Raw genomic sequence first — 26283 nt, forward strand, 5'->3', positions numbered from 1 at the left:
GCAAGATGCTCTTTGATTTAGTTTCCACTGATGTAATCAAATTTAACCGAATATGTAAATAATGTAATCAAACGTATCTAACTAAAATATTATAATGGAACCAGAAGACATATCCACAACTCGCATATCTACACACTACCGGTCAAAAGTTTGAAATCAAATTATTCTCTTTTTGAAAGAAGTCTCTTCTCGCTCACCAAGGCTGCATTTATTTAATCAAAAATACAATAAAAACTATAACACTGTCAATTCTTATTACGCTTTTAAATAACTATTTTCTATGTGAATATGTGTTAAAATGTAATTTATTCCTGTGATCAAAGCTGAATTTTCAGCATCATTACTCCAGTCTTCAGTGTCACATGATCCTTCAGAAATCATTAATATGCGGATTTGATGATCAAGAAACATTTCTGATTATTATTATCAATGTTGAAACCAGTTTTTGGTTAACCTTTTTTTTTTGTGTGAAAATGGTGATACTTTTTCAGGATTCTTTGATGAATGGAAAGTAAATTTATTTGCATTTATTACATACAGCATTAACTATTTTGTAACATTATAAATGTCTTTACTGTCACCTTTGACAAATTGTCACTCAATTTAATGCATTCTTGATGAATAAAGTTTTATAAAGAATATATTTTTTCAATCTTACCTCAAATGTTTGAATGGCATTCCTTCAACAAAAATATTAAGCAGCAAAAACTGTTTTCAACATTGATGATATATATATAAATATATGTGTGTGTGTGTGTGTGTGTGTGTGTGTGTGTGTGTGTGTGTGTGTGTGTGTGTGTGTGTGTGTGTGTGTGTGTGTGTGTGTGAAATTAGTTATTTTAAATATTGCCTTCAAAGAATGTCAGATGAGATTTTACATTTATTAATGCAGCAATGGGTTGCAGTCTGGGATGAGGATTTGGCCTGATAGTTAATGATTAAACACAAAGGAGGGTCTTCCCCTCGCAGACGCACTGAGCTGCTGGCCTGAGGGGGGAAACACACACACACCCACCCACACACACACACACACACACACACACACACCACAAAGCAACATGCGCTCTCTGCATTCCTCCAGTCTCTTTGTCCAAACTGCATACATTAAACGCTCGACGGCACATCCTTCCCGCAGACAGATGCGTGTAGCGCCTGCCATGACAAATTAGCATCTAATAGCATTGAAACATCATTCTGACTGGAGGGCGTTAACAGGACGGGTTCTTATACGTAAACATGCTTCAGATGGACATAATTTGGCGTTGAGGTTTGCGTTTTCAAGACGAAAGCAGTTCAAACACGAGTGGGTCCCGCGCTCTGTTCTGTCAGCAGCCTCTTCACCTCATAAACATGCGTGATGCTCTCACAACCTTTTCTAATTAATAATTCAAGAACAGACGCACAACTGCGGGTCAAATCACAGTGGGCTTATGTTTGGGAACCATTAGGGGGCCCAGCTTGTTTGTCTTCCTGTTCACATTTGAGTTTTGTCCATTGTCCAATTCGCAAATGAATCGTTCTTTTGAACCGATTCTTTTTAATGATTCAGTTGAAAACATTTGCGAAGTTTAGGAGTAGAAATTGGCAGAGATGGGGGACTCGAGTCATATGACTTGACTCGAGTCAGACTTAAGTCGCAAATTTTAGGACTTGAGACTTGCTTGACAAATATTAATAAAAGACTTGACTTGACTTTGACTTGATATTCATGACTTGAGACTTGACTCGGACTTGAGGTAAATGACTCGAAATAACTTGTCTTTTTAAAAATAAATATCTGAATTTGAACGCACCGCAACAATCACGTGACGCAGCAGGAACGCGCGCTGTGTGAACAAAAGCCGTGAAAATGCAGTGTCGTAGTGATGACGCTGAAGCGCGGGATCGTTCGCCAGCTTTGAAACGGTACGTAATGCGCAAGTTTATGATCGAATCAGAGAAGAAGAAAAAAATGCACAAGCGTGGTTTCATAAGCAAACTTAAGACGCTGCTAAGACATTACATGTCTTTAGGGGTTGTGTGTGAACGCAATCTCTGATTCCGGGAAATCACTGGCACTGCCAGACTGGCAGTGTGAATGAACCTAAATCAAACGAACCCGGGTAAAATCTTGGGTCACTTTATCCGTGTATTTTCCGGAATCTCTGTGTGAAAGGGGCTTTGGTCACACACCCTGACAAAGGCTCATTAGCCACAACGCATAGTTGTGCAAGTACTTATCACCTGATTTAAAAATATTAAAGCCATGATGAAATAAAGGCTTTCTATATATTTTTATTTTTAATAATATTCGAGTGCCTTGGGTTAATGATTTTTTTAATGATCTGAATAATCCCTTACATACAAAAGCACAGAGAAAAAATATTTTCTTGAAAATGAAAATGAAAATCGGGTTAAAATATGTTAAAATATGCCATATTCCAGTTTTTCTTACCTGCATGCATCCCTTTGTACTGTCTAGTTATACGCTACCAATATAGTCTGCTATCCCAGGGTTGACTTGAATGTTAAAAGAAATATAAAAAAAATGTAACTGTAATTTAATAATAATTAATAATGCATTGGTACAGTCTACCGTTCTCTGGGATTTGTTTTCATGATAATCGAATGTAAAGAGTTTTATCTCTAAAAACTGTTTAGCTTATAACGCTAGTATATAGGGCATAGAGTAAGTAAAAAGAAATCGCTAGTTAATACCACTAAAAGATTGTAAAAAGACACCGACACACAAAGAAAAAAAACATACAGACTTTCGAACCGAACCATGCATACACAAATACACAAAACAAAAATTCAAACTTGTAAGCACAACCATGCACACATGCAAACAAACAATACACTCTTCACTCATACACACGCACACACATTCACTCACAAATATTAATGAATCAATCACACTCAATCAAATCACCTCTCTCTCTCTCTCTCTCTCTCTCACACACACACACACAGTCAAACACAACCATGGACATGCAAACAATACACTTTTCACACATACACATGCACACACATTCATTCACAAATATTAATAAATCACTCACTCACACAGATTAATAATGTACAATAGTCAATCCACCTGATTGACAGGTGTAAGTTTTGTGTCAATTCAATTATTACTGTTTTTTTCTTGTTATTCTTTTGTTAAAAAGGAAAGATCTAACTTGTTGGGATGTGTTCATGTTCCATAAAGGGGATGCCAGTTTGAAGAATGCCATTTGGTGGCATAGGAACCATTATACTGGAATTGTGAATTGTTTAATACCTTTTAATGGTCTTCTGCAAAGTTTGAGGCATATTTATTTTTCATGCTTTAATGTTGGCCTAATTTCAGTTACATTTACATTTTAGGCTATGTAGTTTGAAATTTTTACATTTTTTTTATTTTTTTATTTTTTATTGTAGTAACCACTCAGCTGTATGTGGAAATGCATATTTAAAAAAAAAATGTTGCAAATAAAACCATAGTCCACAGCTTATGTAGTTTTAACTTATTTTAATATATAAATTCAGTGAAATCATCAAACGTTTGTATGACTTGCCAGTGACTTGTGACCCAAGCTACGACTTGACTTGACTTGCTTGACATAAAGCAGTGACTTGACTTGACTTGACTTGCTTTTCACAAAATTGACTCGGACTTGCTTGAGACTTGAAGGTTAAGACTTGAGACTTGCTTGTGACTTGCACATGTGTGACTTACTCCCACCTCTGGAAATTGGAGTTTGGGGGAATATTGTTAACATTATGGGGGATGCGTAGTATAATTATTAATTACTTCCAGTTATTATTAATATTACAAACTCTGCTTAAGAGTTTTAAGAGTCTAGTGATGCTTGAAAAATAATGCAATAAACAATACAGTATAGTGAAAACAATTGTAAACAGCAAAAAACGTCTATCTTGGGACAACAATTTGATTAATGATTGTCAGAACATTTTTAGATTAGTAAGGAATTTGGTAATGGGGACATTTTTTAATAGGCTAATAGTGGATAATAACAAAGCGAGAAATATTTTTTTTTCAAATTTTCGTTAAATTTCACGGGCAAAACATGTCCATTGTCTGTTGTTATTAGTGTAGCAATAGACACAGAAGTAACTTCACCAAGCAGTTTTTCTCCGCACGTGTAATTCCTGTTTGTGTGGATTCCTAATGAAATTTTAAAATAATGAAAAATTTGCTGAACAACAGAAAATGTAATTGCTCCTGAAAGTCGACATGAAACAAAAGTTGTCTTTTCTTCTCTCTAGTGAGACACTGTATATCCAGTGAAATATAGGGGCGGGGCTTAATCTTGTTGAATTGGATGGTTGAATCGTTGTGGTTTGCTATTGGTCAGTCTTATGTGAGTGAGAGTTTGCCTTGCCCTCGCACCAGTATCACATCATCAGAGAAGAGATGTCACTAGAGGGAGGGGAAGAGATTTTGATAAAAAATTTGGCTACGAGGCACATACAAAAAAGTGTATATATATATATATATATATATATATATATATATATATATATATATATATATTAGGGCTGCATCTAACGATGACAGAATTTTCTTTTTTGGGTGAACTATCCCTTTAAAGGTGCAGTGTGTGATTTTTAGCGATATCTAGTGGTGAGGTTGCAAATTGCAACTAACAGAAGTTACGATGGCCGACAGGAAAAGATGTCGTTGTCTGAGGGTGTACTCACACTAGCCAGTTTGAACCGTGCCCGAGTGCGTTTGACCACCAAAGCGCGGTTCGTTTGACTAGTGTGAGTGCTCCGAACCGTGCCCGGGCGCGGCTCGATTAACCGGCCCTGGCCCGCTTGGAAGAGGTGGGCCAGAGCACGGTTCAGTTGGACTCGGGCGCGGTTCGCATGCAGTGTGAGCGCTAACCGTGCTGGACTCCATTGTGTTCAGTGAGAACGCCGCTCTTCCTGTTTATCCCGAAACCGTCGCACCATAATGAAGTAAGCGTGCTCCGGCACGAATGCTGAAACCCTATGTGAGTGCAGGCCAGAGGGGGAGTGGGGAGGGGGGACAATCGTACTCGGGCCCGGTTCATGGCAACCGTGCCTAGTGTGAGTACACCCTGAGACAGCAGAGAGTAGCCAGTTAAGCAATGAGGTTTCTTTACAAAGATAAAGTAAGAAATTATGTTTACTTAGCCTAATTATTCAGTAAAACTAAATATTATTGCGAATATTATTGTTACTTGTTCATCATTGTGTCAGTGTTTTATTCGCTTTAGCTAGTTTCTTTGCACGAAGAACAACATAGTGACAGAACACGTTTGTCCGTTTAGGGCCACTGTAGAAACATGACGGCGCAAAATGGTGACTTAACATAGGGGCCCCTCTGTGTATCTAGATAGAAACTGCTCATTCTAAGGTAATAAAAACATAACGGTTCATTATGTAATGTCTTTTTACACCACTGAAAACATAGTTATGTATATGATAGGCTATTGCATTTCTGTCAACAGATCCTCCTAAATATTACACAGTGCACCTTTAACAGTTCTCAAAAATAACTCGGAATCGATTATTTGAGCCAGTTCACTAAAACCGTACCGACTCAATTTTAAATGAATCGAATTCCCACCCAGAATTTCCCTTTTCTACAACTGTTACTGCTAGGCTTCTGAGTATTATTTACATCACGCTGGTAACCCTACTGGACGAGCGTCGCGTTGCGTCATAAATATTCATGAGGCAGGACTGGCACATTCGGGCTCCCGGGCGGCCCCGCCTCCCACTATTCTCAGCGTCTCTCTCTCTCTCTGTGTGTGTGTGAGTGTGTGTATGTATATATGTGTGTGTGTGTGTGTGTGAACTCCTTGAGCATTCACGATCGCCTTTAATCACTGATCTCCAATCAAACACCAAACCCAGCTTCGCAGAAACGCGGCAGAAAACACAGATAATGGAATATCCGTTTTCCGAATCTTTGGCAAATGAACACTGATGGATTAATTGGGGAATAATACACCCATCGCACGGTAAGTTGTTAGAGGAGGTCGGAGGGGTGAAATGATGAAGCATGTGGTAGTTGTTGCGACCTGCTATTGTCTCGTGCGTCCACTGATATTTTGTGTCCGTTTTACATTTGTTGGCAAGGAAACGGCGAGATTTCTTAAACCTCCTTTTATCTGGATATCCAAAATAAATACGAATAAAAATGCGGTAATGGTGTGTAATCGTAAATCATGTAGAACTTGGGTTGTTCGGACACCTAGTGAAAGCTACATGCTGGAAACAAGTGATCTTCTCATACGTTCTTGAGCTTCATCTTCATGATGATTGACACTTGTCCTCATGGCATGATGCATCAGCTATGTAGAATTCGGGTTTAATTTGCACTACTAGGGAAGTTTAAAAGATTTTGTGCTTTGGCAAACTAAATAAATGATAGGAAGACTCTATTTACGCGCATTGTATTTGATGTTTAGATGCATTTGACATGGTTTATCTGGTTTGTCATCTGGGGTGTCAGTAATGCTGGCCACAGATGGCTCCACATAAGCCTTTGGGTTCAGCTCATCGGAAAATACATTCAATCAGATACATGTTTTGGACAGAACAGCATACTTTAGTGATGTGTGTATTGATTCAGGGTCTCCTGCTGAATTTTTGGGATCTTACAGCATGCAAAGAACAGATTGCAGGATTGTAGTATATTCTGAAGACATGAAGTGGTCACATGATGGGGGAACCCTCACATTAGTGGGCAACACATTGCATTGCATGTTTAAAGGATGGTCTCTGGTTGCTGTGGTTCCCCAAATTAGGGGTATGGAACTTGAAAGTGCATGAAATTAAAAGCGATTACATGTATTTTGTGTGGATTTGAGTCAGCTTGACAGCTGGATTAGCAAATTGATACAAATAAGGTGTGTTTATTGGATTGGTAAAATATGGGTGTTTTTGAATTCAGTTCGGGCAAGTCTCAGTTCACTGAATTTTTTTTTTACAAAATTAATCTTGTGCAACGGTCCCACATGAATAAGTTAAACAAACATAATTTGTTAATGTAACTTCAACATCACGGAATTAAGTTATTTTATGTGACCCAATTAAGTAGTCTCAAAGTGAAATTTATATGGCTCCCTGACATGATTCAGGATTTTAGGCATTTGATTTCATACATTTTAGTGTCACACAACTAAATATATAAGACTGTATTAGCTAGTTAACAAACTATTAGCTAGAAATAGCACATTAGCATCTTAAATGCTAATCAATAAATACTCCTTCAGCAAAGCAGTTAAGAAACATACACAAATGCTCCACTCTTCTCCACAAAATTTAAATGGTTCTAATAATTCCAACGTAACTGAACATTAATACACATCATCAAGTCTTCCCTTTTCCTCATCTTGCTCAAAAACACATAAAATAACACTTAATTTCAACATTTACTCTCTCTTGATTCAGCCATATTCAAAGCAAACTGGGAACTAACAAACACCACCTAGTTTCAGTTAATGCAACAAAAATCATTCATGTAATCCCAACACAAACGGATTAAGTAAACTTAAATTTTACATATATTTAAGTGGATTGAACACAATTAAATAAAGTTAGGACAAAATGTATAGCAATTGTGTTGCTTTAGCTCATTTTAACTGAGCAATTTGAACAAGCAGCAGAAATCTTTTTTCAGTGTTGGTTATTCAACCAAATTTGTTTGACTTTTTTTGTGACATGGTAAGATTTTACTACTATTTGTACTTACTGTACATGGGTGCCTTCAGGATTTAATCTGATGTATGGACAGAGAGAAGATTTATCAAATGTTTAGAAAGAAATTAAATTATTATCCTATTGGTTTAGGTCAAATTAGTTTACTCTAGTATGTTTAACTTAACTTTTACATTTGTCAATTTTTTTTTATGTTGGTCTAATGTGTAAACCAGCAGTTTCATTCATCATTATAGCCAACACAATGTATATAATGAATACACAAGAAAAGACTGGTGTCAGTACTGACTTCAGTGTTGATTACTGAGTGCCCACAGCCTGAGCACAAGCGTTGAAGCATTCAAAAAAGTTACAAACTCCTTTAAATGTCCAACATAACTGACCATTAGGGTTGGGAATCGAAAATCAATTTCAGTTCTGGAATCTGGATACACACAAAATGGTCAAAATATCCTCGTAAACCCAGTCGGCTTTGTCTTAAGGGAACGTAAACGGAAATTGCATGTGTAACAGTATATTGGATCCTGCATGAGGTCTAAGGGTGTGTTCACACTTGGCAGGTTTGGTTTGGTTAAAACAAGCTCTTGTGTGTTTGCTCTGTTAGTGCGGTTCTTTTGAATTAGTATAAATGCTGCCATCCGACGTTGAACCCTGGTGCGCACCAAGCAAAAGCGGACAGAGACCCTTGAAACGATGGGTCAGGGTCGCGGGAAGTCGGGGTGTTGGGGGTGCAGCAGCATTTTGAACATTTAGCAATTTGTTTGTAATAAACACATTAAGTGGGCCATTAAAAAATTTGTTATTTATATGTTAAATTATGTTTTTTAAAACATACACGCAGAGTCTGACATCATATTGTGACTGTTGCAGTGTGTATGGAAAGAATTTGTCCGCTGTACTCCTGAGCGCAAGTCCGCCGTGGGTGTTGTGTAAGGTAGGCACAATAGGCAGGTTTTTGTGTTCATTTCTATTCCATGTCGCTGTGCTGGCTCTTTGATTGTATATGACAGTGTAAATCGCTCAATAACCCTTTTATTTAAAGACTTAATTTATATATCCCATTGCTTTACGATTGAAAGCAGTATAAATAAGGCCAAAAATGTGATGCCAAAAAAATGCCAGTCAAATGTCCGGGGGTGTGTATGCCGTTTAAACGAGTGTTCTCACTGATACGCTTTTTGCAGAGTTTTGACGAGTTTTATAGACTTGATATTGTTTCTTATTCAAAAGTGGTGAACCCTCCCCGCCCCAAAAAACCCCCACAGCACCCTCAACCTAAAACATCTTCCCGCGCCTCTGGTCTCAGTTCTCTTCCAAAGAACTCTGGTGTGGTTCGACTGAAATATGAACGTAACACGGACCAAAGACATCTAAACGAACCAAAAACAGGACGTCACCAGATGCAACCCTAAAAAAGGCAGAATGCTGAAGTGTAACGATGTTGCCCATCGCTTGCTGCAGTAGTCAGTGTTACTGGTGTTCAGCTGCAACACTGGTTACATCACCCTCCCACCGCAGCATCACCCCCCCCCCCCCCCCGTTGTTAAAAAAATTAAATATATATATATATATATATATGATGTTTTATTAACAAAGTTCGGGAGGAGCAGGTTCAGATAATTAACCAAATTATGCACAGCTGGAGATTAATCAGTAATCAACTCAATGACAGAGTATAAATTCACAGCAGACCTATCTCTGTTCATTGAAAGTTTGTCAGCATCCCTCCTCCACCCCATCTCCTCACTTCCAGTTCCATCTACACTTACCAACTGGGGGGAGTACTCTGGGTTCGGGCCTAACTCCGAGCTCGGAGCCCTCCCCCCGGACAGCACGCCAAATACGCATAAACTTATTGTACTAATTATATGTAGATGTGAACTCGTGAAATATATATATATTAGGGCTGTCAAAGTTAACGCGTTAATAACGGCACTAATTTTTTTAACGTGCGATTAACGCAGCGCGTATTTTCTGTTTGACCCGTGGCCCAACCTCTAGTTGGAGAAATGGAGATACACAGTGTTGCCAACTTAGCGACATTGCAGACGCCTTTAGCGATTTTTTTCCCTTCAACAAAGCGCCCAAACCTTGTTTAGTTTCTGAGAATCTACCTGTACCGCCGGTACTGCTCTCTCAGCCCGCGCGCGCACTCTCGCTCGCTCTCTCTCTCTCTCTCTCTCTCTCTGCGTCTCGCGCGGAGGAGCAGCGCTTTAATTCAGTTAAGCACAGATATTATGTTGCTTCACTAATTTTACAAGTATAGCCGAAATCAGAGCACAGATATTGTATTTATCTTATGTGAATTTGATTTCACCAGACGACGGCTCAATTATCAGAATTGTTGTGCAGATTAACTTAACATCTTGGAAGGGAGAGCTGGTTATGTCTTAATGGGTCGCGTTTCAGTCACCATTTCAAATTCATTCCGTTGTTTGACAACAGAAACAGTAAAATATACCAATGAAAACAGTTTTATTGAGAATTTAGCTTCATCAAAATGGGCACAGAGAGAGACAAACTACAATGTAATAATAAATAATAAATGTACATTTAGCATTTTCAGAAGAGCTGCCCTGTCATGCAAAAATCTAAACATGTTTGTGTTAGTAAATTGCTCAGTACAAAGAAAGAGAAGTAATGGTAACCTGGCATTTTTTTGTTCTTTCTACATATGTCTAATAGACATGAACAAATTCTTTGAAAAACATCTATGACCTTTGAAACATGTCTCGTCCTTATGCTCTATATTGACTATGGTTTCAATAATAAACATACATTTGCATAAAGCATCTATATTTATCCATGCTCACGTTGATTAGAGTATTACAAACTTGAAAAGTATTAATTTAAGGTACATTTAGAACAAATAAAAAAAAGTGCGATTAAATGCGATTAATCGCGAGTTAACTCATGACAATCATGCGATTAATCGGGATTAAAATTTGTTATCGATTGACAGCCCTAATATATATATATAGTAATAAAAATTGTTTAGAGTACATACAATTAAAACCTGAACACATCTGCTCAATTCAGCATGAATAGCCGAACGAGTAGCAGCACAGATCCGCAGCAGGATTCAGAGTTCACTTCACTTCACCCATTTCAATTCACTCTCGACTGACAAGACGATGGCGGAAGATTTGGTTTCGAAAGCAAAATGTAAAAGCTCCTATTTAAGCGAGTTTATCATTGTTCTGATTTGTTGTTTTTCATTAAGAATAATAATGAACCCACCATTCAAGCAAGTGCTGTGCCCGAATTGCCGCCAATTTGAAAGCGAAAGTAAAATGTGCATGGTCATTCATAACAGTGCGTGTCCACTGGCACGGATCACAGCGAGCATTTTCAGTTTATCCCTTTGGAAGTTGAGCTGCTGGTGTGACTGGTGTTGTCACGAACCAGGACTAAATGCTTTTTTTTTTTTTTTTTTGGACCAAAAGAACCAAGAGAACCGAACGAAAAGTGTGAACACACCATTAAAGTGACAGCAGCCTAATAAACCTATTGCCACCTGTGTCATTAAAGTTAATCAAAATACAAAAGAAAAAGAAAAAAATCACTCCTTGATCTTGACTGAATAACCTTTGTAACTTTAAAAAGCATTCATCTATTTTATTTATAAAAAGAAAACTATTCACTGTTATTTTACATTTGATTTCAATTTCTGAACTTTGTTCAGTTGTATTTATTTCTAATATTTCTAATTTGCTTAGCCTATTTGTTCTTATTGTATACTGACTGTTTAATTTCCTTTTAATAATGTTTGAAATGTATAATAGTCTAGTTTATTGGTTGGTAGTTCTTGGCTGCTGATTTTTGCTCATGGTATTCATCTGCAGTGTTGTTTTGCAAAAAGACTAGGAAACATATATGTTTGGTTATCTAAATTATTAAAAAATTTTTTTTTTTAAAATTTTTATATTGGAATTGAAACTGGGAATCGATAAGCAGAATCGGAATCACAGTGCGTACAGCCGTATTTAATTATACCGCTCATATACTAAATATGTTTTTGAGCTTTTTGGAGCAAAAAGTCCACCGTTGTCTGTGATTTTTGCTAAGTAGGACGACATCTGTCATTCCTTCAATTCTCTCAAATCACAGGGAAATGATAATGTTGTTGAAGCCACATCGCCAACCCTAACCCTAAAATCTGATTGGTTGATAGGAATTCCTGGAGAAACAAGGATGTTGATGAGCATATCCTGTCTAGGACAAGGAAAAGCCTACAGAGGGATTCATTTAGTAACATCTGTACATGTCATGACTGATAGACGGATTCAGACTGCCTGCGCTATCAAAGAGGAGATGGTTCCTGCTCCTGGATTATTCATGGCAGTTGTGAAGAAATGTCACAATTTTCTGTGATAAGAGAGCTTACAAATATGATTTATATTGGTATTTATCTGCATTTTTTCCCCGAGAGGCAGTTAAAGCTGCTGTGTGTGATTCCAAACATCGCTCTGTTTGTTTGAGCATCCTGACATGTTCAATTTTGGCTCATCTGATGGTGGGAGTTTGAGTCGGGACAAGCCGTTTGTTGAACAATGATAGAATGTTTTCTTGTTTGATGTTTCAGAAATTTGATTTATGATGTGATTGAACGTATATAGTCACCACTTTCAAACAACTACAGAACTTACTAATATTGCTATGTAATTGTATCTATTTTATAAGTTCATTAGATATAATGTTAGAGTGTTTTTCCATCTATCTGGTTTAGGGTTTCCAGAGTCGTAGAAAAAACCTGGTAATTTAAAAATGGAAAAAGTCACAAAATTCATAAATGTACAGATACACTACAGTTCAAAGGTCTGGGGTCGTAAGATAAAAAAAATATTTTTTGAACGAAGTCTCTTCTGCTTACCAAGCCTGCTTTCATTTGATCAAAAATAGAGGAAAAATGGTAATATTGTGAAATATTAAAATTTTAAATAACTGTTTTCTTTTTTAATGTTTTTTAATGTGATCAAAGCTGAATTTTCAGCATCATTACTCCAGTCTTCAGTGTCACATGATCCTTCAGAAATCATTCTGATATGATGATTTGATGCTGGAGAAACATTTCTTATTATCAATAAATTGTGCTGCTTCATATTTCTGTGGACAATTTTTCCAGGATTCTTTGATGATTAGAAAGTTCAAAAGAACAACATTATTTAAATATTAATCATACAAAATGTATTTTCTGTCACGTTTAATCAATATCCTTGCAAAAAAAAAAAAAAAAATACCTTACTGACGCCACACTTTTGAACGATATTGTGTGTACAGAATACATATATACTTTGTTTATTCGGACTGCATATAGACTATTGCGTGGACACTGCAAAACAGCACAAAAATGCAGCAAATATCATGTCATTTGTTCAGTCAAAAAGAAAAGCAAATATTGGGACTGCCTAAACCTCTTTCCTGAAGATCTGATGGATCAGCAAATGTGAAGCGCCACACATGATGAATGCTAACTCCAGTGGGAACATCTGTGAGACTGAGACGCGTGCTGTGTTTGAGCACATTGTGTTTGACAAGGGCTTATTTGTAGATTTTCATTTGGCAAGTGTCCTGGCAGGGTATGAGCAACATGAATATATAGACATCTACTTGATTGTTTAGTTGTAAAAGCTCAGTTTAATTGAAACTGCTGAGAACTGTGCCAGGTCAGATATCCGTCAGATGTGAAGTCGGCTGGAATGGAGAGAACGGGAAGATGAAGAATACTGAGATCCGCTGTGACCCTTTTCATTCTTCTGAAGTTTCTTTCTGAAACTCTGTCCAAGTGCTGTGGTTAATTCTCTAATCGGAAACGCCTCAGTCAAGATTTTAATTACCCAGCAGTTGAAATGCGAAGGAGAATCACGGTTTCCCCGTAGAACAACTGCGGACTTTCCTGTGTGCGAGTAATGGATTTTCTCCGTCTGTTAATTGCTGGTGGATTGGAAAAAGGATATAGCGCAGAGCTCTTGAAGTGTTTGAAGAGAGAATTATCCACGCGAGACGCTTTGGATTTATGCTTTAGTTCCAGAGAACACATTTAAACTGAACTCTGCTTGACTGCGCTTCATTTGCTCATTTCTGTGCTGGCGTTTTTAAAACGGGTTAGATGAATACTTAACCCTTCAGAGTTAAAAACATAATTTAGTGTCACAGTTAATATACAGCATTTCAGAACGCTGCTCCATGTACATGCTAAACACTGGTTTGTTATGTTTTCTCCTGAAAATGTGAGTGGCGTTTCCCATTCAAAGCTTTCTAGGGAGTTGTTGTGGTTATTAGGGGTTCTGTGTGGTTCGTAATGGTCACTCGGGTGTTGCTTACAGCATTAGCATTATTGTTCTGCTTTCTAGGGTAGCGTCTCTTGACCAAATCTCCATATACCTAGTAGGGCTGCATGCCATTTAAAAAAAAAAAAAAAACCTGACATTGCGTTATTTTGTTTGTCTGTAGCTTTATTTCAATATGAAAATACTGGAATTTTCACCAGATGACTTGAATAATATTTGGATCGAATTATCCACAATATAATAATTGCAGTGATTTTGTTGGGAAGCTAATTTTTCTTTTTTTATGAAAAACTTTGGGTGTTCACACTGTTGGCTGATTCTTTACAAGAACCAGCTCAAACCCCTTTCAGTTACTATAAAGTGAACTGAGTCAAAGAATTTAGATATACAGATGGTGCACTCGTATTACTTTTAATGGAAGTACAACTTGCAATATTGTAGAACTGTGAAGTTACAATACCAGTATTTACAGCTTTTCTCTTTTTTTTTATTTTATTATTATTATTTTTTTATAAATGTTAAAACCCTCCAGTTTAAAAAAAATAAAATAATTATGTCTGATAATAATCGGCTGCGGGGTGGGTTTGCGTATGAACGAGAAATGTTCATTATATTTTATTCCATTCTGAAAAATATTGCTAAAATAGTTCAATGATACAATTGAATAAAATTATTTGTATTCTATGTGAATATGCAACATCCAAGTGAAATGGATTATCGGAAGAAAAAAAAAGTAGGGAGGGGGCTTGGTTGTTGATTGGTTGGATGCAGATTGCTGAATGCAAGCTTGCTGTAAGAAAGGGGCGGAGTTTATGTGGACGAAATGATTGGAGAAGTCCAGCTTAAGTCACCAGAGAGAAGTCTGTCGTTTCATCAGAAGTTACAGTTATGACATTTTGATTAAACATTAGGGGGTAAAAAAAGTTAAAAAAACAAACAATATGATAAGGGGCCTTTTATCCACAGAACTATTATCTACATTCACTCAATCTTCTTTATCACAAATCGCAAGTTATCAGCCTTTATTTTGCAGGAATAAATGCCATTAACAAAACATCCGGACCAATGCGCGTGAAGACGATGGCCAGTCAGAGACATATGTTGAGCGCGTGAAGACAACGGCCAATCAGAGACAGAGATGTTGAATGCGTGAAGACGATGGCCAATCAGAGACGTATGTTTAGCGCATGAAGACGATGGCCAATCAGAGACAGATGTTGAGCGTGTGAAGACGATAGCCAGTCAGAGACAGAGATGTTGAGCGTGTGAAGACGATAGCCAGTCAGAGACAGAGATGTTGAGCGTGTGAAGACGATGGCCAATCAGAGACATATGTTGAGTGCGTGAAGACAATGGCCAATCAGAGACATATGTTGAGCGTGTGAAGACGATGGCCAATCAGAGACAGATGTTGAGCGTGTGAAGATGATAGCCAGTCAGAGACAGAGATGTTGAGCGTGTGAAGACGATGGCCAATCAGAGACATATGTTGAGTGCGTGAAGACAATGGCCAATCAGAGACATATGTTGAGCGCGTGAAGACAATGGCCAATCAGAGACAGAGATGTTGAGCGCGTGAAGACAATGGCCAATCAGAGACATATGTTGAGCGCGTGAAGACAATGGCCAATCAGAGACAGAGATGTTGAGCGCGTGAAGATGATGGCCAGTCAGAGGTGTTTATGAATTCGTTCAACAGCGCTCAAAATGCTAGAGGGAAATCCTGGTATCATCACATTTCTCAAATTTCAGTACCGACTTGGTACCAAAGTAGGTACAGTACTTTTGGCAACACTAAAGAGTTGACGTCATTTGCCACTATCGCTTTTTCAATGACGTATTATACGTCTCGCATTGACGGGGATATCTGATCTGTCCGCTTACATGGCAGACAAAAATGCACATATCTGATTCATATCATATTTATTTCCTCATATGAATGAGTCCTGAAACCATTCTGAGAATATCGTAATCCATGTGCTTTTTTTCCTGCTCACACGTTCGTGGGTCATGTCCCATCTGTGCCATATGGGAGGAAAAATCAGAATTGGGTCACTTGAACCATATAATGTAAATGCGGCCTAAGATGCATTTAGAAAATAGAGGAATTTCCATTTAATGCAGACTTTAAGCTTAGAGTATCGAGCCGTTAGCTTAGCAACATGGTAACACTTGTATCTTTGTTGAAATCAATAGCATCCAACGCACATGAGGAGCACTAATTGAGTTTTTCTAAAGAGTTTGTGCATATGAAGAGCGCTCAGTTCAGCTGTGGACAGGAGACAGCTTTCTATGTTTTGCAGTCTGTGTCTACCAGTTGATGCTTCATCATTTATCTGAGCTGGGCCTCATGAACCCCCAGTCCATTAGTGGCTTCTGACTGGTATCACATTACACTGATGGCAGTCAGAGAGACGTTGTGCTGGAGAAATGTCACAGTTTGTCCCTCAGGACAGTGCTTGGATCACAGGCTCAGATACAGTATACATGAGCTGGACAGATGCTGTGTTGGCCGGGATGGACACAGCCAGAGGACTTTATCTGACGTTAACATAGTTCTGGAGGATTTCCTACACATTCATGCAGATGTCTTGCAAACAGCTAGTTTGTCTTATACGGTATTTATGCATGCGACACCTCATTTTGCTTTTCCTAAAGGATGAAATAAAACAAGTTAGCTATTTTTTAGGGCTGGGAATCGATTAAAAAAATTAACTAATTAATTGCACAATTTCTGTAATTAATTGCAATTAATTGCGCTTCCCCCAATCTTGTAATCATCAATATTTAAACTTAGAATCACCTAATTAAACAACACAGGAAAAAAAGGGAACAGAAAATAGCCCTATATTAAAATATTAAACATCAATATATCAATATATTATTCTTTTTCAATAATCAATCAACATAATCAATTTAACAGATTATTATTATTATTATTATTATTTTATTAATTATTAAAACAAAATATAGTCCTACAAAGCTATTATTACCAGAGCATGTGATCAGAGCAGGTCATTTTACCATTGTTGCCCAGCATGGCTATACCAGCTCAGCAAACAGAAGTCAACAGAGAAATTTCACGTTACTTGAGTGGACTTTACTTTTCCAGTGCTTAGTACATGATTGAAGCCTTTGGGCCGTTAACGACAGAGCCGCCGACACACACACACACACACACATACGGAACGGAGAGCTCGCCGCTGCTGGGCCATTAACGACAGAGCGAGCCGACACACACACACACACACGCACGCACGCGAAGCACAGAGCCAATATGTACCGACCGACACACACACACACACACACACACACACACACACACACACACACACACACACACACACTCACGCGCGCTTGCGACGCACATACCGAGTGGAAAAGACCCGCTCATGAAAGCTGCCCGAGAATGAAACCTGACCGCCGAACATGGAGGGGCGGGACGGCATATTTCGGCCTTTTTAATAGCAGACGCAACAGGAAATCATTAAAACGAGGCAAAAAAAAAAAAAGTGCTGCGTCAATTGCGTTATTTTTTTTTAACGCGTTAAACATTTCAAATTAATCGCAAAGATTAACGCGTTAATTCCCCCAGCCCTACTATTTTTATCTCTTTTTTTTTAGCACATAATCAAAGGAGATCAAGCCTGTTTTAAGTATAAGTAGGGGTGTTTTCCAAGGCAAGCATTGCTATTAATATTGTTCATATGTTCAGTTATTGCATTGGTGATAATAATACAGGGCGAGCACATTAAAATAATTTAAGGGGCATAATGAAAATGTATTAGAATACAAAAAGTACACTAGGATTTAAAATATTTATACACACACACTAAAACATCACATACACACTATCTTGCCGATACTAGTAAAATCTTTATATTGAATAATGTGTTAAATTATGTTCTTAGTCTCAGCCCAAACATAAGCTACAGTTTACTTTGAATTAAATGCCCGATATAGTTTAATAACCAGGAGGAAAAAAATCTTTATGCATAATGCATGACTTTTAATTATAAACTAACCCGAAATAAACTTGGAATGTCTATGCTTTACTATTGCTGGCTTCTCTTTTTTTTTTTTTTTTGATAAAAATAATATGCATCGCACTCTTGCAATCATCTGCTATATATTACAATACAAACGCCATAAAGTAAACATTGTCATATTACATCAACAGCAGATCATAAGCAATTTCTTGGCATCCTTTTAAAGTTTAATATTTTAAAGGTTAAAGTTTTTTCACTTTCAATAATGCAACGGTAGCCTAATATTTCTCCAATAAAACATGCTTTATTAAAACACTTAAATTAGCTCATGTCTCAGCATATATTAAATTGTTTATTAATATTACTTAACATTACTTAAGACAATAAATTAATTTAAAGTTACTAAAATATAACATAAATGCCTTTTTCATTATACAGATATGAGTTTAGTAAACTTATAATTCTGTGAACGAAACCAAGGCTTTAATGGCATCCCCAGTATATTTGAAATTTTTTTGGAGTTAAATTTATGGGATATAATACCACTAAGATGACAATTGATGCACTTGATTAGGATAATCTGATTATTTAAAATATTTCATATGAGAAAGATGTTTGTATATTACTGACATTTAGATTTTTTTCCCCCCACATGTGAATGAAAGACTTATTTTGTGTTCTGGATTTTAACACATAATTGCATTTTTTAAATATATAATTTCAATATACACTAAATATTTGTAAGTCTGGCCGCAGTCTTTTTGACAACATTTAAAAATCTTATACTAATACTCAACTATTTAAATGTACTTAACATGGGGTGATTTTTGTTTTGTTTTTGTGTGTGTGTGTTTGTAAAATGCTGTGTTATGTTTAAAGGGGCATATAATACCCCTTTTTACAAGATGTAATATAAGTGTCAGGTGTCCCCAGAATGTGTCTGTGAAGTTTCAGCTTAAAATGCCCCACAGATAGTTTATTACACCCTGTTGTAAATGGCCATTTTTGAGTGGAAGGAAAAACATGATGTTGCATGTATCTTTAAATGCAAATGAGCTGCTGCTCGCCACCCCGCTTTCCAGAAGAGGGCGGAGCCTGTACAGCTCGTGCCTCGCATACTCTGCCAAAAACTAAAACATGTTTGGTTTTGATTATCGTCTCTTATCGCGATCACGCTCACGTGACATTGCAGTTCTTCATCATCATGAAAGGTTATTATCGGTATGCGTTTTAAAGTCCGCACAGAGAGCTGGATGTCAGATGGAGCGTCCCGTGAGTATTAAACTAAGTTCTTTCCAAATATTTGCACATAAACTGTCAAATACACACAAGGATATGCCAAAAACACAAAGTTCACAAACACAGGCGGCTATGTTTGTGAATGTTAACAGCAAGTAAAGAAATCGCATCTGTATATTAGATATAATATACTGTGTATTAAAGTGAAAGCAGTGTAATATACAGTATCTACTGCTATGTATGCTGTTAATATGAATTAAACAACAAAAGAAAAACTGAAAAATCATTCACTGCTCGTGACTGAATAACTTTAGTAGCTTTAATAAGAATATATTTCTTCGGTGAATGCTGCTGTGCTGTTAAATGCTCTGGCGAGGAGATAAACATGGCGGACTGTGTACAGCTCACTGAGGGCGGGGTCTGTGCTTATAGGGCGGAGTCTGTCAGCAGTGGTGGGCGTGGCCTAAGCATGTGTGACATCACAAAAACTATAATCTGCAAACGGCTTATTCTGAGACACTGCTTATGATTTATGGGGATTAAAAAAAGAAGAGTGGGTGGATTTGTATCATTATAGGGTGGTTGTGTACACGGCTACACACACTACAGACACACATTTATGTTCAAACTCCATGTAAAAGGGAATTTTGCATAATGGGTCCACTTTAATGTGTTGACGTGAGTATTGAGAGAACTTATAGGCACCCCCTCCAGCTCATGATGTCATTAGTGACTGCCTAGTTCGCCTATGCCTAGAAACGGCCTGCTATACATGAGTGATTGCTCAAATTGTGTGGCTTGTTGAAGAGAGGGGTTCTGATGCTAATTCTAATGCTAAGCAGTTGGAATTATGGATGATAAAGCAGAAAAACTCATATACTTGGTCTGAAGGAAGGACCCCAAGCGATAGAGACTTGTGGGTGGACTCTTTCGACTTGGGCCGGTAAACAACAACCTAGCAATGCTCTAACATCCACCAACAATACCCTACAATAGCATCATTGCAACAAGTTTGGCACAGGCAAGTGCAAATCCTTCATACACATACAGTAGAAATGTGTGCAAGTGAAGAGGACTAAATGACCACAGATGGAAATCTGAGCTACACTCAAGTTGACTTTTTTTGTGCCTTTAGACACTTTGGGTCTAATGAATAAATATCTATAAAATGTATGAAATTAGTTATTCAAAAACGAACCTGCAGCATATAGAAAGCTATTGACAAAAGTGGTTCTAGACTTGAGACAAAAGACTAACATATGTACTACATCCACCATGTTCCCCTTATCATGTGACCTACAGTACCAGCATCAGTTGTGTCACTTCACTGCCATTCACAAATCCCCTCCCGTGGCCTCATGGGATAGTAATCTCAAATTCACAATCTCAGTGGAAGTTTTTGCCTACTGTTTTTCGAATACTATGTTTTTGAACATACCAGTCTTTTGGCTTACTGTTTTCGATTAGTATTTTAATAGTTCGTTTTTTTTTCCTAAACACAGCATTGGGTCACAATTCATTTGGTTTTTAAGCCTGTGTTCCTAAAAATCTGTTACGTATAAATTTGTTCACGCAAACATGTCACAAATGCTGACAAAAGACCTATTTTTCTTCTTTCTTTTATTTTTTACAAATTCTATGTTTTCAGTTTTATTTTATTTTTGCAGTTTGAAAAGTATGAAAAAAGCCGATATATGTTCATTTTTAAGGTTATCATTATCGGCCCAATAAGAAAATTTGGCCGAAATTTTAAAGCCGCTAAATAATGCATTATTTCCTTCAGCTGAGACACTTCAGATGCGCACTGTTCGCCATGATGCTTTTGAATGGCTTGAAATGTGATTGGAATCACTTCAAAAAGGTAAATACAGTTAAGTGCAACATGTGCTGTCAAATAGGCTGCATAAAATTATAATCAGAACATTATAATTGTGTGCTTGGGACATGGATTTTAATGGTGAGAGTTTTGTTTTTGTAATCAGGCTTTCAAAAATTATCTAAAATTTGGATTTAGATTTATCAGCCAATTTATCGGTTATCGGCTTTCAAATATAAATTATTATTGGTTATCTATATCAGCCAAAATGTTCATATCGGTGCATCCCTAATATAAATTTGCTGAATAATGCTGAATAATTTATTTTATTTTATTATTTATTAAATAAAGTGATTCAGAGCTTCACAGCATATTTCAAAACAAAACACTGCATTGTTCTTTTTTGCCAAATAAAGTCCCACACAGCACAGCAGAGCTTCAAAGTAAAAGTAAGACATGGAAAAGTATTGGATAAAACTTAAAGGGATAATTATGATAGATAGATAGATATTAGTGCATCCACACGGCTAGTTATTTTAGTTGATAAAGTTTTAAGTATGGATAATTTTCTTACACGAATGCATCGCTTCACTTCAGAAGGCCTTTATTAACACCCAGAGCCGTGTGGAGCACTTTTATCATGGATAGATGCACTTTGATGGACTTTCAAAGACATACACCCATTCACTCCCATTATACAGCTTGGAAGGGACATTTTTTAATATAACTTTGATTGTTTTCATCTAAAAGAAGAAAGTCATATACACATAGGATGACTTGAGGGTGAGTAAATCATGGGCTAATTTTCATTTTTGGGTGAACTGCAGCTGTTTTCCATCAATCAGAGGTATATCAAGAGACAACATCTAACTAGTTGGCAATGTAAGACTTCAAGCCTTGCTTCTGACAATGTGCTAGTACTTTGTGAAGATGGACTATTAGGGTTTAGCTTCTACTGAAGGTGTGTTTTTGAAGTCCAGTCAACTGTGTTTTGATAGGACTTGCAGAGCAGTTGCTGTCCTGATTCATATAAATCCTTGGGATGCTGCTCTGCTCCTACCTTACATTTCAGAAGGCCTCTTTGACAAGCTCTCAAAATCCAGGTACTGTGAAATGTATTCATGTAGCACCAGTCAAAAATCCTACAGTACTTACTTGCTCGGGCGACATATTGTTTGAATATATGATTTGTAGGACGTTCTTGCTGTCAGTGAGTCTTGCTGTAGAATGAAGAATACGCTCTGAAATGCGACTCATACGATCTGACTTTTGAGTTGTAGGTACAATCTCTGCAAGAGAATCTGCAACAAATTCACTAATTTGTAAAATACTTACAAATTGACTTGAGATTCTGTTAGGTTTTCAATGATCAAGTTCCACTTTTAGTACTGTTATGTTTGTAAAAGAGAGGCTATATTTGTTTCCAACATATTAATGTCCTTTTTTTTTATTAAATTTTTTTTAAACCAATAGTCCATTTCTCATTTTTTATAGCCTACCTGCTGTTGTGTAGTACCCTGGTAATCCAGAGTTCTCGCGAGAGCACAAGTTGAATTTGTCGAGTAATGATGCTCATTAAATATGCCCCTCGATCTGAGCTGCACCAATCACATCGGGTTATCTGGTATAGGCGGGCCAGAGGCGAGATGACGACAGCGCTGTGACGTTGAAGTCATTAGTAAACATTGCAAGATGGCTATTGGCTATGGATGAACACCAGTTGTTTGAAACGGCTTTGGCCGCTACAATGAACAAGTTAGACTTTGGCTTTTTATCTAAAACAGGAACAGAAGACGGCGCTCGAATCCTTCCTTTGCAAGAAGGACGTTTTTGCTGTTTTGTCGACCGGATACGGCAAGAGTCTAATCTACCAGTTAGCTCCGCTGGAAGCTAAGTGAATGGGGCTTGTTGTGATTGGTCGTAGTGTTAACCAATTGCTTGCAGTGAGATTTTCAAATGCATGCTTGGTGCCGCCCCTCGAGCTGGCCGATTTTCATTAGTCGACGCCAGAGCATTAATCTTTCAGATTTAGGTCTGGATTTCCAGGCTAGTTGTGTAGGATTATATGCAGAAAAGGTTCAGTATATTGATCATTAGTAGGGATGCACTGATATGAAAATTTTGGCTGAAACAGATAACCGATAATTCTTTATATTTGAAAGCCGACAACCGATATATTGGCTGATAAATCTAAATCCAAATTTTATAAATTTTATGTTCTCATAATTTTATACAGCCTATTTGACAGCACATGTTTAACTGTATTTACCTTTTTGAAGTGATTCCAATCATATTTCAAGCAAATCAAATCCATCATGGTGAACAGTGCGCATCTGAAGTGTCTCAGCTGAAGGCTTTAATATATTGGCCAGATTTTCTTATTGGGCCGATAACGATAACATTAAAAATGAACTTCTATCGGTCGATACCGATATGGAGGCCGATATATTGTGCATCGAGTACATGTAATGCTATCACTGCAGGTACACTGTAACTGTAACATTGGAATTGCTCAAAGCAAAACAAAACTGTGTTATTTCGCCACAGAAATCAGAAGGGAGAACATTGTTCATTTAAAAGTTCTTTTGAATGTATAACTATGTAACAAAATATTGTGTTTGTAGATGAGGTTCATTAGTTTATTTATGTGGATATGTGGGTTGTTTCAGAAGAAGTGATTGTTTGTATTACCAAAATATATTTTTCCACTCTCTATTCCCAGGGGTCTTGAAAGCTGTGAACAATTTGACAATGTTCATTGAGATGTCAAACATTTGACAATGTCAAGGTGAATAAGCGACGCTAGCAGTAAGGAAGGGAAATGCACTATTCCAGATCTGCTAGATTTGAGGCAAACAAGACCAAGTGTTGGCAAGACCCTCACGTTGACGGAAGTGTTGGACCTACAGCAAAGTCAGTTTGATGGAAGTATTAGTATCATGAATCATTGTCTGGGCCCGAATGAAAGGATGTTTAGGATTGCATTGATGCAGCAATTCAGCACAGGCTAAAGTGTGACCAGGGCTTCGGTTTTTCCAAGAACAGCAGATGGAGAAATATGTAACCGCTCCATGCCAAGACCATATTTATTTCCAGGAATGTTGGTTGGTTGTTTCTTTGAGTGACCATTATGGGGTGGAGAAAATTCAGGACTTGGAAAAACCTTTCATGTGTGGATAGATGGGTAAACAGGGGTGTCCATAGGTATGCTGTAAGAAAATTTCAGATTTAATCCAATATGTTATTTGTCCTTTCTTTGTAATTATTTGTGAAATTAAGTAGCAGTTACTGAGTGAAAATTTAGTAAATCCCACACCAGGGTTCCTCAGATCTGGTCCTGGAGGGCCACTGCTCAAACCCTGATCAAATTCAGCTACCTGGGATTTTCTAGTAATATTATTATTTTTATTTTTAGCTTGCTCCGGTGTGTTTGATCAGGGTTGTTATTTTCCACCTAAAAGATGACACTTGTTTTGATGTTTTGATATTTTGATATCTAAAGCAATGACATTCAGACATTTTGACATGTGGCTTAAAGTCGTCATGAAAGGGAAGTTGCGATAGTCTTTTCTTCCCTATTGTGACGTATATCTCGGGCTGTTTCGGGGGCAGTTTTTTAGAAATGGAGCATCGGCGGTGGTGTCTAAATACATTTTAGGCCATTGTTTATTCAGAAGAGAGGTGGCAGACTGAACAACTTCACATGAAGCTCACGAAAGTACAGGAGCAGCACAAACATTTGTAATACACTGAATTATGATGCAGTAGAATGTGTGTGATGTGCATTTGCTCTAGAAAGCACAGATAGGCACTCAATTACAGAGTCTCCATGGAAAACAATTGGCAGTTCTGATATGTGGCTTTAAATTTGCTATGGAAAGAGTTTGGATCCGTTCCGAAACTCGCTGGTCATTGTCTCTTGCTTGACCCACCAACCACCTCCTGTCCTTTCAAATAGGATGGAAGTTTACCTCAGGTTGGTGGAGACTGTGGATTTCTTTACCACTAGCGTCACCAAATGGAATTACAAAAACAATAAATGATTTAAAACAAGTTCCCCAAACAGTCTCCTAGTCTTCCATCGGATAGTCAAAGGGCCCATTTACACCTGTCACTTAATGCTTTTTTTACTGATCTGACTCGTTAAAATGGATCCATTTGCAAAACGGATATAAATCTGATCGTAAGTTCCAATGCTGTATGCAAATCTGAGTTCATGTCAACCAAAGCAACAGAAATGAGCTTCATTTTATCTATCATCAGCTAATTTCAAGATCAAAGACCGTAAAAGGAGATAGAGTGGCATCAGCACTGGTAAGATCATTTAGTTTAATTACTTTTAATGAAGATAATTGTGTGTTGAGCATTCACATCTTACTTCCACTTTTTGTTTGCGGCCATTTGTGCTTTGTCTTGTTGAAGAGATGCTCATCTGCTCCTCTGCGGTGATGCGTGTTTCAGTAGCGCTTTCATATCTGGCTATGACGTCATAAACCCTACAACTTGCTCTCTCTCACACGTTTATTTTTTAACATTTTGGGAGGAGTAAAATTCACATATGTGGTTTCAACAACCAGATGCATTTCCACTTGTCCAGTTTCGTCTGGAATGCGTTTCAGATCCTCCTCCTGAAGTGGTTTGAGCGTTTCGGAGGGCATTCACACCTGGTCTTTTCACGACCGGATAGATGTCCCATCAGAAGAAATGCATGAGGAGACCGGGTGTAAACAGGTCCAAATATTTCCACCCCAAACCTGCGGCATGTGTTCAGCCAGTGTTGCTGCATCAGGCTGGTTCAAACGTTCAACCAGAGCAACGTTTAGATGCCAGTGTTTAGACTTTTCTAAGAATAAACTTAATATGTCTTACTGCAGATTAAGCTGGGAGAGGAGAAAACATTTTGACATAAAATAATACACATTTGTGCTTTGATTGCTGCCCTAGGAGACACTACATTTGCATAATACATTTCCTGTGTAACAAATTTTCTTTCAGTTTTTTTCTTTGTGCCTTTTTTGTGTTTTTTTGTGTGTGTGTGTATGTATGAATGATGTATGAAAAGAAAATCAGAAAAAGTGTGTTTGTGTTTAACCTTGTGTTGCTCTAATGAGATTGTTGCACAGTTAAAGTCTTTTATCTGTCATTCTGTCTTTGTTCTGTTTGCTTTCCACTGACTGGATGCCCTTCAAGAGCCTGAAATCCTCAGACTCTTTCTGGCTGCTTTTTTCAGGTCCTCGGGGTGTTTGTTGTGAACTCCTATTTGTTTTGG

At 37.5% G+C, this 26283-nt stretch overlaps 2 protein-coding genes across 2 annotated transcripts in view; one reads left to right on the forward strand and one right to left on the reverse strand.

The window, feature by feature from the left end:
* The window catches only part of palm2akap2 (PALM2 and AKAP2 fusion), a 246809-nt gene that overhangs the window by 167461 nt on the left and 53065 nt on the right, over positions 1-26283 (reverse strand). The window lies entirely within an intron of this gene.
* Positions 5740-26283, forward strand: part of plppr1 (phospholipid phosphatase related 1) — a 66751-nt gene continuing 46207 nt past the window's right edge. The window contains exon 1 of the mRNA XM_082157698.1: positions 5740-5978. The gene's annotated coding sequence lies outside the window, so the exon portion shown is untranslated. The remainder of the gene's footprint in view (positions 5979-26283) is intronic.

This window comes from Leuciscus leuciscus, assembly GCF_965113295.1.
Source record: "Leuciscus leuciscus genome assembly, chromosome: 24".
NCBI lineage: Eukaryota > Metazoa > Chordata > Actinopteri > Cypriniformes > Leuciscidae > Leuciscus > Leuciscus leuciscus.